This window comes from Pelodiscus sinensis, chromosome 7, assembly GCF_049634645.1.
Source record: "Pelodiscus sinensis isolate JC-2024 chromosome 7, ASM4963464v1, whole genome shotgun sequence".
Taxonomy (NCBI): Eukaryota; Metazoa; Chordata; order Testudines; family Trionychidae; genus Pelodiscus; species Pelodiscus sinensis.
Genome location: NC_134717.1, coordinates 49,764,000 through 49,780,248, shown reverse-complemented (window position 1 = coordinate 49,780,248; position 16,249 = coordinate 49,764,000).

The following is a 16,249-nucleotide window of genomic DNA, read 5'->3' as shown; positions in this document are numbered from 1 at the left end:
ACTTGCTCCCAACTCACCCACCTGAGACCTTGAGTCAGTTGCTCCAGATGGTCTAGCAATGACACCCTCAGGCCATTTCCAGTAGTTGAAGAAAACTCATCCAAAGTCTACATGTGCAGTTGGTAAAAACCTGACACACAGAGCAACAGTCAGAAATGTGTCTCATTGTGGTAAAGTCCTGAGTGTGCTCACCTGTTATGGACTTGGTGCCTTCATGAAAGGAGCATGGTACCTTTGCCAGTACATTTGGTCTCAGAGAAGGATCAAAAGACCTGTCATGGAACAGGGACAGCATAATGGAGCCTTGAAAAAAAACAAAACCACCAATGGGGCCAACAGGCTGGCAAAGCCTAACTCTGACTAACACCAGCTCTCCTTGAGTGCTTTGCAAAACTTGAAAGAATAAATGCCAGTTTCTCCCACCATGGATAGATGCTGGCAGTGACAGACACTGCTGAATTCCTGCTTGCCACCAAGAGCAGTCAGCAGAAGCTGCCTAATGACTGGGACTGTGCTACTCCATACAAGTTCACAAGGGAAGCACAAGGAATTGGAAGGAAGTAGCAGGCAGGTCACCCTGCAGCCTCTGAAGTAGAACTCCCATTTGGTACATAAACTGCTTGGCCCTGCCTCCTTTCCTCAAGGATCCTTGGAGGGGAGAGGGGGGGAAGATGCCACTTGAGTGGAGCACACATCAAGGCATCCCATGCAGTAGTTGCTAGAAAGACAGCTGGCACCTCATACTATGGCAGCTACTGGAATGAGCAGCATCTGGCTCACTTCCAGTTTCAGAATGATCTAAAACAGTGTTTCTCAACCAGTGGTATGTGCACCCTGAACTTGGAGAAAATGAACACAACTGAAACTTGGAGAAAAATGAATTTTTGTTTTAAATTGTACAGTGCTTTATTATTTTTGTACTTTTTACACCCAAAAATTTTATCACCCACCCAGCAACAATTAAGTGGTTTAAACAAATGTGTTGCAATGGCAGAACACAATTTTTTTTAATCTGAAAACTGTAGGTACTAGGGGTACTTATACTTTTTTTTTTAAAGGGGTTTTTATTTTTAAAGGGGTACCTTATAAAAAAAAATGGTTGAGAAATACTGATCTAAAATGTGTAGCCAGCAGGACTGGCCTTAGCATTTTGTAGTGAGACTGGGAAAGCTAGGGGTAGAATCCAAATACCTGATCACTTAGGGTATGTCTACACTACAGCGTTATTTTGAAATATCTTATTTTGAAATAGTTAATTCGAAATAAGTTATTTCAAAATAACGCATCTACACACAAAATGCATTTCGAAATAGTGTTTTGCTATTTCGAAATAGCGCATCCACAGTGATGGATGCTGAATTGCAAATAAGGCCGGTCGGAACCAGGTCCGGCAGGGCATTAGCTCAGGAGTTACTATGTGTGGCTGCTGCCTGAGGCTATCTGAGGTCTGTGCTTAAAGGGACACCCCTCCACCCCGGACAGCCGGTTCTCAGGTTTCCCTGCTTGCTTGCCTACCTCGATGAGGGACAGCAAAGCATTTTGTGTCTCCGTGTTCTGGTTGCCCTCACTTGGGACACCACAGCACTCTGCAACATGGAGCCAGAGCTGCCCCTGGGCGCTCTGGTGCTTCTCTTCGATGTGTTGCTGCGAGCCTGGCTGCACTTTCTGGGAGGTCCATCAGGGGGCTGTCAGTATCCAGGAGGCCCTGCAGGAGAGCTTCCACCCTGAGGAGCACGAAGAGCCTCCCTGGTCTGCCCCACTGGGGGCTTGTGCCTCATTCCTCCCTCACATCCTTCCACTTACCCCTCCCTAACCTCCGTTCCTGATGTCAAATAAAATACATGTATTTTCATGAACACAAACTCTCTTTATTTAACAAAACTGTGGGGGGAGGGGAATGAAACTCTGGTGAGACTGGGGAAAGGAGGCGGGAGAGGGAAGAAGAGAAGTGGAAGAGGGGAGGGGAAAACCTGGGAGGAGGGAGCTGGAAGGGGGAAGCAAGGGGAAGAAGGGGGAGGGGAAGCTCAGGGCTGGGAGTCTCGCCGGACCAACTTGATTATCATACAAACCTGCTCCTGAGTGCAGATGTGGCCTTTGGTGGCCAGGCTGGCAGCTATCCTGCCATAGACTGCCGCGTTCCTCTGTCTAGTGCAGAGATCATGGACGCTGGGGGCATTCCCCCCAAACCTGAATAAGGTCCATGATCTCCACTCTGGACCAGGAAGGCACCCACCTTCTCTGGGCCCTGGCAGGCTCCTGGGAACTGGCAGACTGCTCCTGGGGAGTGGTGGAGGGCTGGCTCATGTTTTGGGGCTACTGGGTCAGGGGCAGTAACCCTTTAAGGGCTCCGGGGATGGGGAGGGAGAGGAGTGTTCTTGGTTGGGGCTGGAGTGGCCACCAGGCACCCTGGGAAGGCTGGAGGCCCCCTATTTCGATATAAATGTCTACACAGCACTTATTTTGAAATAGCTATTTTGAATTTGGCATTATTCCTCATGGAATGAGGTTTACCAAATTTGAAATACGTGCTCCGCTATTTTGAATTAATTTCGAAATAGCGGTTTGGCTGTGTAGACGTCAGTAAAGTTATTTCGAAATAACTTTGCTGTGTAGACATACCCTAATAGTCTACTACTAACTAGCAAATAATTGTGTAATGCACAGGAAAAGCAACCATCAAGACTTCTTACAGCGGCTGGTGTACAACAGGGCTAGCTACTTTAGCAGCTCAACTAGTACATATCTGAGCTAAATCTGAAGAGGGTCAAACCCTGCTGATGATGTTTGTGCAGCGAGGTCTATGTGAGTTGCATAGTAAGACAACCTCTTCAGAAGAGGCCCTGTTACTGAAAAATAATTTTAATCTGTAAATTCTGATATAAAAAAAATCACTGGAATGACAATTTGAAGGTAGAAAGGCATGCCTAAATCTTTCCCCTTGATTCTTATTTCATTTCTGGTAAGATTTAGGATGTATGGAGCATGTCTGCCGCTAGCTTTACTTTTGTTTAATTTTCCGTTTTGATGATCTTTGCACAGGGACTGTCCTCTTCTGTGGTTGAAAAGGGCACATTTTGGATTCATTGGCATATGATACACATTTTAGTACATCATTCTAAATAAATAGTACTATTAGTAATAATTATATATCTGTTAAGATAGATTAGTTGTTTTTCATAGTTAAATTTCCTGAATAATTCCACCTGTAAATTATCATGGACTTGACCAACATACAAAAATCTAGGTTTCTAGATTTGTGCATGCCTTTTCCTAGAGTCACCTTTAGAAAGATGCTGGAGGCCTAGATGTGTTGGGTTGTTTGGGGGCTTTCGGTGTTGTCATGTTCCCACCACCCCAAGTGCTCTTTTTCCCCCACACAACTCAGCTTGAGTGAGAAAATAACAATTTCAAACCTCAGGCTTTGCTATTTCTTCCAAGCCTAAATGAAAATTGCACTTGCTAGAAGAAGTCATAAGGCTTGACAAATGTGAATTTGCTCTATATGAATAACATAAAAAATGAATGTTTGGATTTGAATAACTGTAACAAGGTATCTAATTTGGCATTAGAAAGAGTAAAGTAATGTCCCTTTCAATATACATGCAAAATCCATTTTTAATAACGTAATCATTTGAAAACAATGGGGCAATTAATGTTTATTTGACTATTCTCTAACCTGTGCATATTGCAGCTGACCCTATGTGCAATTTTCACTTCACTATCTGCAACCTCCAAATGAATATGTTCTTACGTTCATGAGCACAATTCAATTACAGAGAAATAGAAAATAGTCCCTAAAATCAATAGCCTATTACAGCACCACTATGATAGGTAATTTCAGCTCCCTTTAATCTATTGAAATATGAGACTATGTGCTCTTATACTATGTGCTTGGAAATTCCTATGGGCTTCAACTGCTCCTACTGAAATCTATAATAAACTCTTATCCATCGCAAAAAGGAGCATGATAAAATCCCAGGTGACTGATCCAATGAGAAACTGATCACCATAAATTTAGTTTAGAATGTTTAATTTGAGTTTAGGATCCTAGGTATGGACAGAATGACCACAGGTCCCATTTTGACCAGGACAGAACCTTCTTTAAGCCCTATCCCAGGTGTCCCAATAAAAGGAGACATTTGTCCCATTTGCTCTTGCTGAGCTGATTAGTTAGCAACAGCAAACAGGACAAATGCCCAATGTTGTCAAAAAAGAGGGGTATGATGCAGAGGAACTTATGCAGTGGAGAAGAACTGAGATGCTAGCTTCTTGCAGGGGGGAGGGGAGAAGGGAAGCATTCTAGCGTAGGAGGGAGGAGAAGCAGGGGTCCAGTGACTGGCAACAGCTTCCTAATGAAGCTTCCATAAGGTTCCAGGGATGGGCAACAGCTTCAACGTAGGAGGGTGGGGTCCCTCTGACAAGCAGTTGGGTGTGTCATCCTAAGTAAGGAGGACATGCATTTAACATACAGAGACTTAGATGGTTAGAAGTCAGAGAACATAGATAAAAATAATGTAAAACTCAAAAAAGGAGACAATATAAAATCCAGGCAGATAACATTTTAATAATTGTAGGATAGCTTAACTTATAATAATCATGTAAACACTATTGGAAGAAAGTGTCCAATTAAACTTCAAACATTATTTCTATTTTATCTTAGTGCACCAGATGACAAAGAGAGGATTATGCACATTCATGTAATCTCATAATTTAATCCAAATCAGATTTTTTTCATAACTTAATCTGTTGATCCATTTGAATGTTTTATATACCTACTTAGTAGATTCGGTGCCAACAAGATTCTTTGAATCTGGCTTTCTTGAAGACTTGTAGTGCTCCAGTGGAAAATAGTAGGATGATCTTATGAAAATCAAATTCAGTAGGTAATATTTAAGACATCTGGCAAAAAGATGCCTCATTCAATATGAACATTCTTTAAGTCAAGACTTGAGGCCATAAGGGAAATCTCTATGGTAAGAAATTCTTTATTTCAAAATAATTTCTAACTCCCAAAATAACTGTTTCAAACTAGTGTGTCCACACTAGAAGGCAGCATCAAAATAGCACAGAATTATTTCGAAATAATGTGTCCACACTGATTGGAGCCTGCATTGGATTTAAAGGCCCCAGAAGCACTGCAGGGAGGGCACCAGGATGGCGGACACTTCCTGTGGCTGCTTGCTGAGGCATGTGCTTACAGGGGCTCCTCTCTACAGCCATGTTTCACAGACCACTCCTCCACTGCCTACCCCCTTGCAGGACACCAAACTCATGCTGTGTGCTCTGGCTGTCCTTGTGGATGCCACAGCACTGACTACATAAGCTGGATCTGCTGCAAAGCAGGGCCAGGCACACAGGCCTTGTGCTGTGCCTCATGGTGTAGTTTATCCACAATGCCCACATGCTGCTTCAGGACAACAATGACCAGCCCGAATCAGGGGACCCCTTCACACAGGCCCTGGCACTCCTGCTGCAACAAATGATCTTCCATCCACTGCACTCCATCCACTGGTGGAAGGAGACCAGGTCTGACTGGTGGGACCACATCGTCCTGCAGTGATGGGATGACCAGCAGTGGCTCTAGAACTTCCACATGTGAAAGGCCACCTTCCTGGAGCTTTGCGAGTGTCCTACCCCTGCCCTCAGCTGAAAGGACACCTGGCTAAGACTCATCATCCCCCTACAGAAGCACATCACCATCACACTCTGGAAGCTTGCCATGCCAGATAGCTACTGCTTCATGGGGAACCAGTTTGGCAGGAGGAAATCCATGGTCAGGGCTGCACTCATGCAGGCAGACAAGGTCTTCAATACCATATTTCTGAGGAGGGAACGTTGACTTCCATCACTGGCTTTGCCACCATGTGCTTCCCTAACTGTGGCAGGGACAGACAGCACCCGCATCTCCATCCTGGCCTCCAACTATCGCGCCTTGGACTATATAAACAGGAAGGGGTACTTTTTGATGGTGCTGCAGGCCCTAGTGCACTACAAGGGCCCGTTCATGGACATTAACATAATCTGTTTGGGGAAGGCTCAGAACACCTGCATATTCCAGAACTCAAGCCTATTCCAGAGAATGCACACGAGAACTTTCCTCCCTCCCCTCCCCCGACTGCACTATCAGGGTCAGGGACATGGACATTCCCATGTGCAACGCAGACTACTCCTTGCTCTCCTGGCTAATGGAGCCCTACACAGGACACCTGGTCCCTACCAAAGGAACAGTTCACCACCAGGCTCAGGAGGGCCCGCACTGTGGTGACGGGCCCCTTCGGCCATTTGAAGGAGTGGTTCTGATGTCTCCTCATCTGCCTGAACCTTGGTGACTGCAACATCACCCAGCTTGTGGCAGCCTGCTGTGTCCTGCACGTGTGTGAGGACGGGGGGGGGGGGGGGGGGGGAGGAGAGGCTGAGCAGCTCGCCATGACCTTTGAACACCACTTCCATCTGGCAAGCCCATCAGGGTGCTGTGTGAATCTGGGAGGCCCTGATAGAGAGTTTCAGACAAAGCCATCTGTGACACTCTTCCCTAGGCCCCCCCAACAAGGGGTTCTGCATTGTTCTTCTGTGCCTCTCCTCCCACAGCCCTTTCTTCCCCTGCCCTCTCTTCCCACCTTCCTCCCACTCCTATAGAGACCAAATAAACCAGACTTCTTTGTTTTGGAACAATCAACTGTCTTTTTTTAATTTGGGGTAAATATAACTGGGGAGGGACTGGGGAAAAGAACCTGGGGAAGGAGAAGAGGAAAGTGGAAGAGGGGGGAGGAAGTGCTCAGGGATGGGGCTGGGACTAGTGCCTACGTTGGGTGGCCCACCGCCTCACATGCGGGGCCCTTGGCAGCCATGGGGAGAGGTCTAGGGGGAGAATCAGGAGGGGCAAGGACATGGGCAGGAGTGGTGTATCCCATGCACATGCTGCAGTTCTGCTGGGACAGCTCTTGCCAGTTGGTGCAGCACAGCTCTAAGTCAGCATCCCTCCTCTACTTCTGCCACTGGAGACACTGCTGCAGGGCACATAGGCAATGTATTCCTGCTCCAGGTCCTTGTACGGTCATCTGCGGCGGTGGCTCTCGCAGGGGCGAGAGGATGACATGGGAGGTGCTGGACACCTCACTTGCAGCTGATCCAGCTGTGAAGAAAAGTGAGACAGGCAGTCATTCCAGGAGACACTGTGCATGAAGTCTAGCCCTCATCTCTGAGTCAACACCGAAAGGTTTCAGGGCAGACAATGGCAAAGTGCTTCGAGAAGGCAAACTGTGGCCTAGACAATGGATATGGTCCTGCAGGTGCACGGCTGTACCAGGGGAGCCTCGCTACCCCCACATCCCATGGGAAGGTGCCGGGCAGGCCAGGAGCCTGTGGGTGAGAGGTAGGTGATGGGGCAGCTCGGCTTCGCTCTGGGCCAGGCCCATGCTGAGTCTGTAAGTGGTGGCATCTGACAGGGAAAGGACTTCTATCCCTGCTCACTAGAGGAGGGGGAAGGGTGGAAGTGTGTGAGCGGCAGACGTCGTTTGCTGGGAAGGGTGGTGCTGGAGTTCCCACCTTTTCCTCCCAATGGCAGGCTCCCATGTAGAGACTCCGTGTCCTCTGCCTCACCATGCTTGACAAGGAGCAGATGCTGCCCTGAGAGTGTGGGCATGACCATGTGTGGTGCTGCTGTTTGGTCCATGACCCCATTCTCCTGAGTGGTAGCTTGTGGTGGGAAAGTGTTCCACCACAGAGTCAAGAGTAAGGCAGGCCTCTCCAGAAACCTTTGAGCAGGAGTGAAAGGTTCCTTTGTAGCAGCCTCATGTGGCTGTCTGCTCTGGACTGGCACTCCACGTGCACCCACATGCACAGGCTGCTGTGCGATCATGAGGAGCAAGCAGCTTCTCACCACTCACCCATGTGCATCTAGGGAAAGTAATGGAACTCACCTGATGGGCCTTCCCTGGCTTCATCTGAATCCTGGATAACATCATGGGAAGGGGGGTACTGGCTACAGGGCCAGAATGACCTCCTGGCAGGTGGGAATCGTGTTCTGGCTGGCCTCATCTTCCTCCTCCACTTCCTCCTCCTGCACAGCTGCCCTCTGGGGAAGCTCACACTGGGCGCCTCCAGGCCAGTGTCCACAATGGGGGGAGGGAGGAGAAGAGGAGGGAGAGAGAAGGGACAGACCTCCTTCCCAGGATGCAGTGCAGTTACTCATAAAAGCAGCAGGTCTGGGGTGCCATTCCTGAGAAGGAACTGCATTCCCTGGAATTGGTGTAGGCCTGACTAAGCTCTTTGATTTTCATGTGCACCTGCTCCTGAGTATTTATGTGGCCCTTCTGGCCTACGCTTGTGGCCATCCGGCCATACACATTGGCATTCCTGTGTTAGCCTCCTGGAAGTTAGCCTCCTCTCCCTAGACCTCAATGAGATCTATGATCTCCACATCAGACCAGGAAGGGGCCCTCCTCTTCTGCTGTTCCAAATTGGCATTATACCTCATGAAATGAGGGATTATTATTCTGGAATGAGAAGCCTGTTATTTCAAAATAATTTCAAAATAACGGGCTTGCTGTGTGGACACTCATCTTGTAATGTAGACGTGCTCTTAAATTCTTTGAAGCCAGGATTCTGAAGTCTACCAAGTTTAACTTGGCCCTTCATCTTTCTGTGGAAAATGCAGTTTGTTGTGTGGGGCTTTCAAAATGTAACTAAAATCAGAATTCCTTTCTTCCCTGCAATGACATTAAAGATCAGGTGACACTTTTCATAAAAAGAAGAAAGGAAGAAAACATTAGGTCAACATATTTCCTCTCCAAGTAGTGTGTTGTGCACCAACCTTCCCCTTCCCCCCCCCCCCCCCAAAAAAATGCATTTTATTGCTTAGTCAAATGTTTTTCAACAATTAGAAAAAATACCTTATTTGGTTGCAAAATGGCCACTTTCACAAAACCAAATGTCAACCAGCACCACAGTGAGGTGCAATTCATTCCACAGTAAGCTATTCCTAAACTCTATAGCAGTCTTTGGATTGCATGGAACAGACTAGAAATTCTGAGGTACCTTTATTTTGTTTTTTAAATGCAGCTTGAAAGTACATTAAAAATGAAAATGAAGTAGAAATCAAAATACTAGCTTTACTGTTTGAATATTAACTTTGATTTATTTTACCTTGTCCAACATTATCAGCATTCAGTGTGTACAGATTTTGTAGGGACAGTGCATAGTTGCACTGTAGAAGTTCTAGGGAAGAAACTGATGGTATTGGTATTTGGGTAAGGTACTGCTGGTGCACTAGCACCTAAAGAGGATATTTGCAATTATGAAAAGTGCAGTGTTTCTACTAAAATGATCAGCAGTGAAATAGTTAATATTGACCAATATTATGCTATTGTTAAGGTTCCGGATGAATAGCCTATTGAGATTAATAGGGTGGTTCATACATTTGTGCTATTGTTTTAGGCTTTCTACAGACTCTGACAAGCATCAGTTTATCCTTGGTTTATGTTTTCAAGGTTATCTTTGCAGAAGCCATATGGGCAGGAGAGATCTTCCTAAAAAAATGTCAAAAGGAAGCTGAGATTCTTGAACAATTCTGCAGCAAGACATGGATTTTGACAGAATACATGAGGCTGTGGTGGTTGCTAACAAGATGTTAATTAGGTGGTAGACACACTGGAAAAAAAAAAGACAACAAATGTCCTTGCAAAGGAGGATTTTTCCTCCTGAGTATAAAATTGACCCCTACTATGAACAAAGTCTGAGTAAATGGCTCTCTGTGGAGAACTACACTGGAATTGTTGGGAAGTGAAAACAACCCTAAGCCTGAATGTGAGAAAAAGACAGCAGGGTGAAACTAAAATCTGCTCAAAGTGGCAGTCTCCACTGAGTAGAGTCAGAACTATTCCTTGACTGCTGCGGAGACAGCATAATTGCAGTATGTTTTTACCACCCCTAAATAAAGATATTTGAAGAAAAAGGGCTATCCTTGCTATAAAAAGGTATTTCATCTACCAAAAGCCAAATTTGCAATTCCACTTACTTCAGTGTATTTGTATTATGATGCCAGGAGTGAATTTGACCTATTTAAAGCACAAGTCTATTTATGAAATCCTTCTTTGATGCCTCTCAAATAGTATCAGGGTAGAGTCTACTGAGAACATTCTCTAAGATCGGATTTCAATTTCCTCTCCCAAGCAAAACTACCACTGGCTTCAGGATGACTTTTGTCTCTAGCATGGTGGCAGATTTAGCTTTATCTAAGGAAGCACAGTCCATATGCGTCAGGCACTAATATATTTTAGTCGAGTTTAGCAGGAGACCGAAAATGTTTTACAAACTGATTATGGTGATATTATTTATGCATTCATTTTTAAAGGTCACTTCACTAAACTAATGCCTTTCTATCAAACTGCTGTTGCCAGTACTTGGCTCATCATTGTTTAAACTTGTTTTCCTCCTGGGAGGCAAAAACCTCATTCATAAACATTAATACATACAAGCCTGACAGCCAGTGCTGTTAGTACTTCAATGCTTATTAATAGTTATGTACTACAGTCGACAGCAAGCCTTTTTCCTCTTGTCCAATCATCTAAAAATACAGCTCCACCAAAGATGCACAAATTTGCCAGAGGGCTAAAATATCTACTTTATGGATGAAGAATGCTTATTCCATTGACTGTTCCTGTTCAGTTCAAGGTTTATAACCTGGTTCATTAATCTTGTAGTAAAGTTTGCAAAGTAGTTCAGTTCATTTTACTTAAATATGAGCTGCAAGGTGAGGAATGTTGGGATTTTTTCCCTCTATTAACTGTAAATGTGTTTCGATGCTAAGTAACTCAGCATGCCTTGCAAACTTGCCTTTCTGCTGTGGACATCTGGTACAAAAAAATCAGACTTTGTTTACGATGCACTTCTTCCTCTAAAGACTAATCCCTTGTGGATCCTTTGCAAAAATAATTATGACTTACATTTTTAGAACATTATTCATCCAGAAGGTTCCCAGAGCATTTACAAAGCACTGCAGAAGTGAAAATCTAACCTTGGTATTTATGTATTTAAAAAACAACAACCCACAACACTTATACTGGTAGCAATGCAAATTCTGCATGAAAAACAGTGGAATAATACCGTTACCTGTGCATTACTTCATCTATTGCTGAAACACGCTTGTAGGAATGACTGCAAACTATGATCACATAAAAACACTTCATGATTATTGAGGAGAGGATATGAAGAATCTCTTATCTAGACAAACTACAAGGAGAACTTTTGGAAGATATGGACTAGCCACACTAAAATGGTCCAGGATACTGAGGTTACCATATCCCTAAAGCTTTAAAAACAAACCAATCTATGGGATCTTCAATTTGCAGGAGCTTGGTTTTAGGACTCATCCAAATAACAGCACCAACAGCTCAGTGCTCCCTAAGACATTAACTAGTTACTGTCTAGGGAAGAAAACTGCAGCCTGCTGAGTCCCCAACACTACTGCTTGCAGGAACTAGGTGATTTTTGCAGATCTCCTGTCCACATATTAACCAAGTTTGACCCTGCTTAACATTTCAACATAGAATAGCTGGCTGCCTAGTAAAAAAACAAATATAATAGTGAAATAGCAAGAGTGTTACAAGTCATGTCCAAGGTGCTTTCATAGAACTAAATGGAGAGGCCTGCCTTTCCCAGCTAGCATGTTTCACTTTATCTGGCCAGAGATATCAGCCCCCTGCATTATAACCATAGAAAATGAAAAGTTTTGAGCATATATTCTATGGCCTAGTGGTGGCCTGTATAGAAAAATGAACATATTGGTGGCATTTCCTGTTTCTTCATCCATTACTAATCTTGTAGCATAGCACTACAATAAAGACAGGTGCCATCTATGTTTTAATGTAGTTTTTAAGCTTCAACTGTTAAAAGGAGGTCCAACATGCCCCACACCAGCATGCATGCAATTATACTGGTATAAGTGTGCTTATATTGGTATAGCCATTCCTATACAGAAAGGGGAATAAACGATCCTGCTATAACAGCATCACTGTGTCCACATTAGGGGTTGTGCTGATATAACTATATCAGTAAAAATAGGAGTCATGCTCCTTACTGAAATAGGTACAGATTACAAAACTGTGTAGATCATACTTTCTTTTGAAATGTAGTGTATAAGTTCTCAGACTAAGAGTAGTAATTTTGTTTCTTCAAATAAGTTTGGCCTATTTTTACGGACTCCCAGATAAATACCACGTAAAATCCCTTCTAGTAAAAAGTTCTACTTCATTTTAATAGTGAACATTTGCATGCTACTGGTCAATAATATGTATACAAAGATGTACATTTTTAAGCACTTATCCACATTAGGGCAGCATTAACCGCTAATGCACCGCAATAATTTTCAATACATGCTATATTCTGAAGCAGTTGTAAAATTATAATGGATCCACAACTTTCATTGCAGGTTATTATGTACGTTGTCAATGCTTAACAGCTGTGTAAAACTCTGCAAAAGTGCTACACAATGAACCTCTCTAATCCAGGACTCTCTGGTCTGGCAACATCTATGGTCCAGCATGATTTCAGTTAGCTGGATGTCCACTTATCATAGGTCTGGCCAAGTTTCCTGTAGTACCATCAAATGTGTTTACAGCCACCAGTCCTAGTTCAGTGTTCTGTTCTGTTATTTAGCTCTAATTTACTCCAAATGTCTTCTAGCATCCCAGTAAGCAGTGGAAATATTTTTAATGCTGCTAGACAATATTGACCACCCATGGTCAAGAAAATTCTTTGGTTCAGCACTGGTCATGTCCTAAGGGTGCTGGACTAGAGAGGTTCAATGTATACATCAAATGGACAACAAAAGAATCACCAGAATGGTCCTCACTTACCAAGTCTAAGAATTCTGAAGGTATTTGTAAAGGTATTGGCAGAGGGGATTGGCGGTTGATACACTTTTTTTTAGTGCCATTAACATTTTTTAAATGGAATTAAATGCAAAAAACATACACTAAGATTTGATTTAAATTTACAAAATTCCAAACTTCAACCTTACTATGGAACTTCCTCATTGTCAGTTCTTTAACAGTAGTTTCTAAAATTGTATTTTAATACTTACATAGAAGGCTAAGCTATCCAAACCAATAGCCATATCATTGATTTTCCACAGCCTCCTGAATGACAGATTGGCAATTTCAGTGCCCTGTTTAGGCATGGCCTCTTCTCCCCACATATCTAGGCTCTTGCCTAATACTATCACTTCATCCTGAATGTCATCTCTACAATTTGTTCTTTACTTCCCAACTCTATCATTAAAATACACTCCATTGCCTTTGTGGCCTCTACTCTACTGAAACTCATGTGGATATGATCTAATCCACATTATACAAAATGCTACTGTTAAATTACCTGCTGTTCTGATTGTCACCGCCCCTCCTGATCTTTACCCTCTTGCTATGGGAGTTTACTTTTCCTATTCTCACCTTCACAGCTCTGCTAGGTCTTCCCTGCATGTATTTCTCTGCAGATAGAATTCTTCTTCCTCTGCCTATGTTTGTCTCATTTCCCCTTCTGAGTACCCTTTGGTATTTGTTCCCCCTTCATTTTCATGCCTTCTTCCATGCAGCTTCCTCCCTTGTGCATCAAACAGCTTCTCTCATCATTCAAATCACTGCACGTACACTTCTTGTGTGAGGCCATCAGTTCTAATTTGCAGGATACTATGAGTGTCTTTCTTACTTGGTTGCAGCTATTTGGGGACAGGTAAAAGCATTCATGGTGCATTTGTTCACCTGATGAATGTTATTTCTCTCTTGCTGCCTGCTGGCAAAATCTGTATTAATGACCTTTCTAGTATTTTAAACACAATTTCATAGCACAAAAAAAGCTTTTTAACCAAGAACTGTGCTTATACTACTTCACATTGATCTAAAAACTCTTCACTGAATGCACTTTACTAGCCACACATATACACCACCACCATGAATACAGTTTATTTTATTGAGAGAGAGAGAGAGAGAGAGAGAGACTGGAGGTGGGGAGGGAGAATGGGATAGAGGTGAACAAATCCCCTTTACAAAAGAGAGCCATGGGAATACTGATGTGTTTGAACAGTGCCCAGAACAATGGGACAGAGGTTGCTAGCTCTAGGCATTCCTGTAATAAAAACAATGTTCACACAAAAAATAGATAAAATAGCTTCTGAGCATGATAGTCTCTCAGGAAAATGAATGAATGAGTAAATACTAATGGAACTTAAGTGAGGTTCCAGACACAACGTAGTTCAAAGCTAATACCTGTACACAAACTGTCCCTTTTATAATTGGTTTGCTACACTAAGTAAAAACATTTGCTACACTAAGTAAAAACATTTCTGTTGTTATGGGCTCTGTACTTTCCCTCTCTTTTGCCCAGACCTCTGCTGGTCTGGAGGAAAGTGTATTACATTTTTTAAAGCGCACTTTTCCTCTCTTGGTATTGATTATGCACATAGGTTTACTAAAACATCTGAACTGGTACATCAAGATAAACATACAACAGCAGTTAAACTTCCAATTAAATTACAAAGCCAACACACCAAACAATTCTTAAAAGCTGCCACAAGATGGAGATAGCAGTCTACAACAAAAAATAGAAATTGCATTTTCAGCTATGTCTAGACTGCAGGCTTTTCTGGAAAAGCTTCTTCAGAGAGATCTTCCAAAAAAAACTTCTTTTGAAAGAGTGTGTCCACATAGCAAAAGTGCATCGAAAAAGCAATCTGTTTTATTGAAAGATAGCGTCCAATAGATGTGGACGCTATCTTGCATTTAAGCCGTGATTACTATGGACAGAGAGGCCACCAGGGCACCTGTGCTTTTTCCCCCGGGAGACCTCTTCTTTCTAAAGAACTCCCTCTTCCTCGTCCACACACGGCTTTTTCCGGAAGAGCTCTTTCAGAAAAAGGCTTCTTCCTTATAGAAAGAGGTATACCGCTGTTGGAAAAACCCCTGCGTTCTTTCGACAAAGTCAAAAGAATGCAATTGCAGTGTGAACGTAAGTGTAGTTTTTCCTGGAAAAAAAGGCTGTTTTTCCTGGAAAGAGTCCACAGTGAAGACATACCCTCAGAGACATAAACATATTACACTTGAAATAACTTTTGATCATTCATGCTTGTATTCTATAGTGTCCATCAGGGAAAAAGTTACCACACTTAAAGTAACCTAACAACAAGCTGTAAATTTTGGGATGAGTGATGATTATGGTCTCATCTATTATCCAGAAACAAAAATCTTGCCTACAAAAAGGACTCTGCCAACTAAACTGTTCCTGAAATCGATAGGAAATAGAGGCTACAGGACCCTACTAATGAAGGGTTTAAAACTGAATAGAATTAGGATAAAGCAGATATGACATTCAAGCCTTTGATTAAACAGACCCAGTTGTAGCAGCAAGAAAATGTAAAGAAAACATTGAATATTTATGACAAAAATAGTTTAAAATTATGGCTTTGGTCCTATTCAGCACCAATCCCCTTTGAAATCAGTGGAGCCAAATACATTTGCAGGATGGGAAAGACTGACTATAGGTGAAAACAGATTTAGGGTTTTTTTTATTAAAGACTATATTAAAATTATAAAACACACAGATTAAGGAAAGAGTGTCCATGCATCTCACTATAATGCTTAAACTATTGAAAAGTACAAAGTCTGGTTCGAAAGTCATAAGATACAGATTGTACATAATCTGCAATGTCCCAGAGTAAAGTTAATAAATTCAGCAATTCCGTTAAAATATTTGCATCTAAATATTTGGGTACATCATTCATAAAAAGTTATACTAAGAGTAGCTTTTGGTAGCTTTACAAAATGCCCCCTTAATTCTGGGTGCAATGCAAATCAGCTATCATCTGTAACTATTCTTTTCCATTATAAAGCAGCAGTACTAAGAGTACAGGATAGGCACAAGTCTAGTGCCAGTTCTCTCTGTAACTCACTGCATGGCTTTCACAAAATAAGGTTACAGATTTTCCAAAGCACCTATAGGATTTAAGAGCACAAATCCCTGAACTTCTCTAGATACTGGAGAGAGACAAGGTAGGTGAGGTAATATCTTGTATTGAACCAAATTCTATTGGTGACAGACACATGCTTCTGACTCTGAGCTTACATAGATAGTGTCACTGCTAAATATGCTAAACATTTTGTTCCACCTTGTAAAGTAGTTAATGAAGATTGTAAAGGGACCATTCAAGGTAAAATGGCCAATAAACAATTCCTGCAAAATAGGGCTATTAGATTAAAGAGTC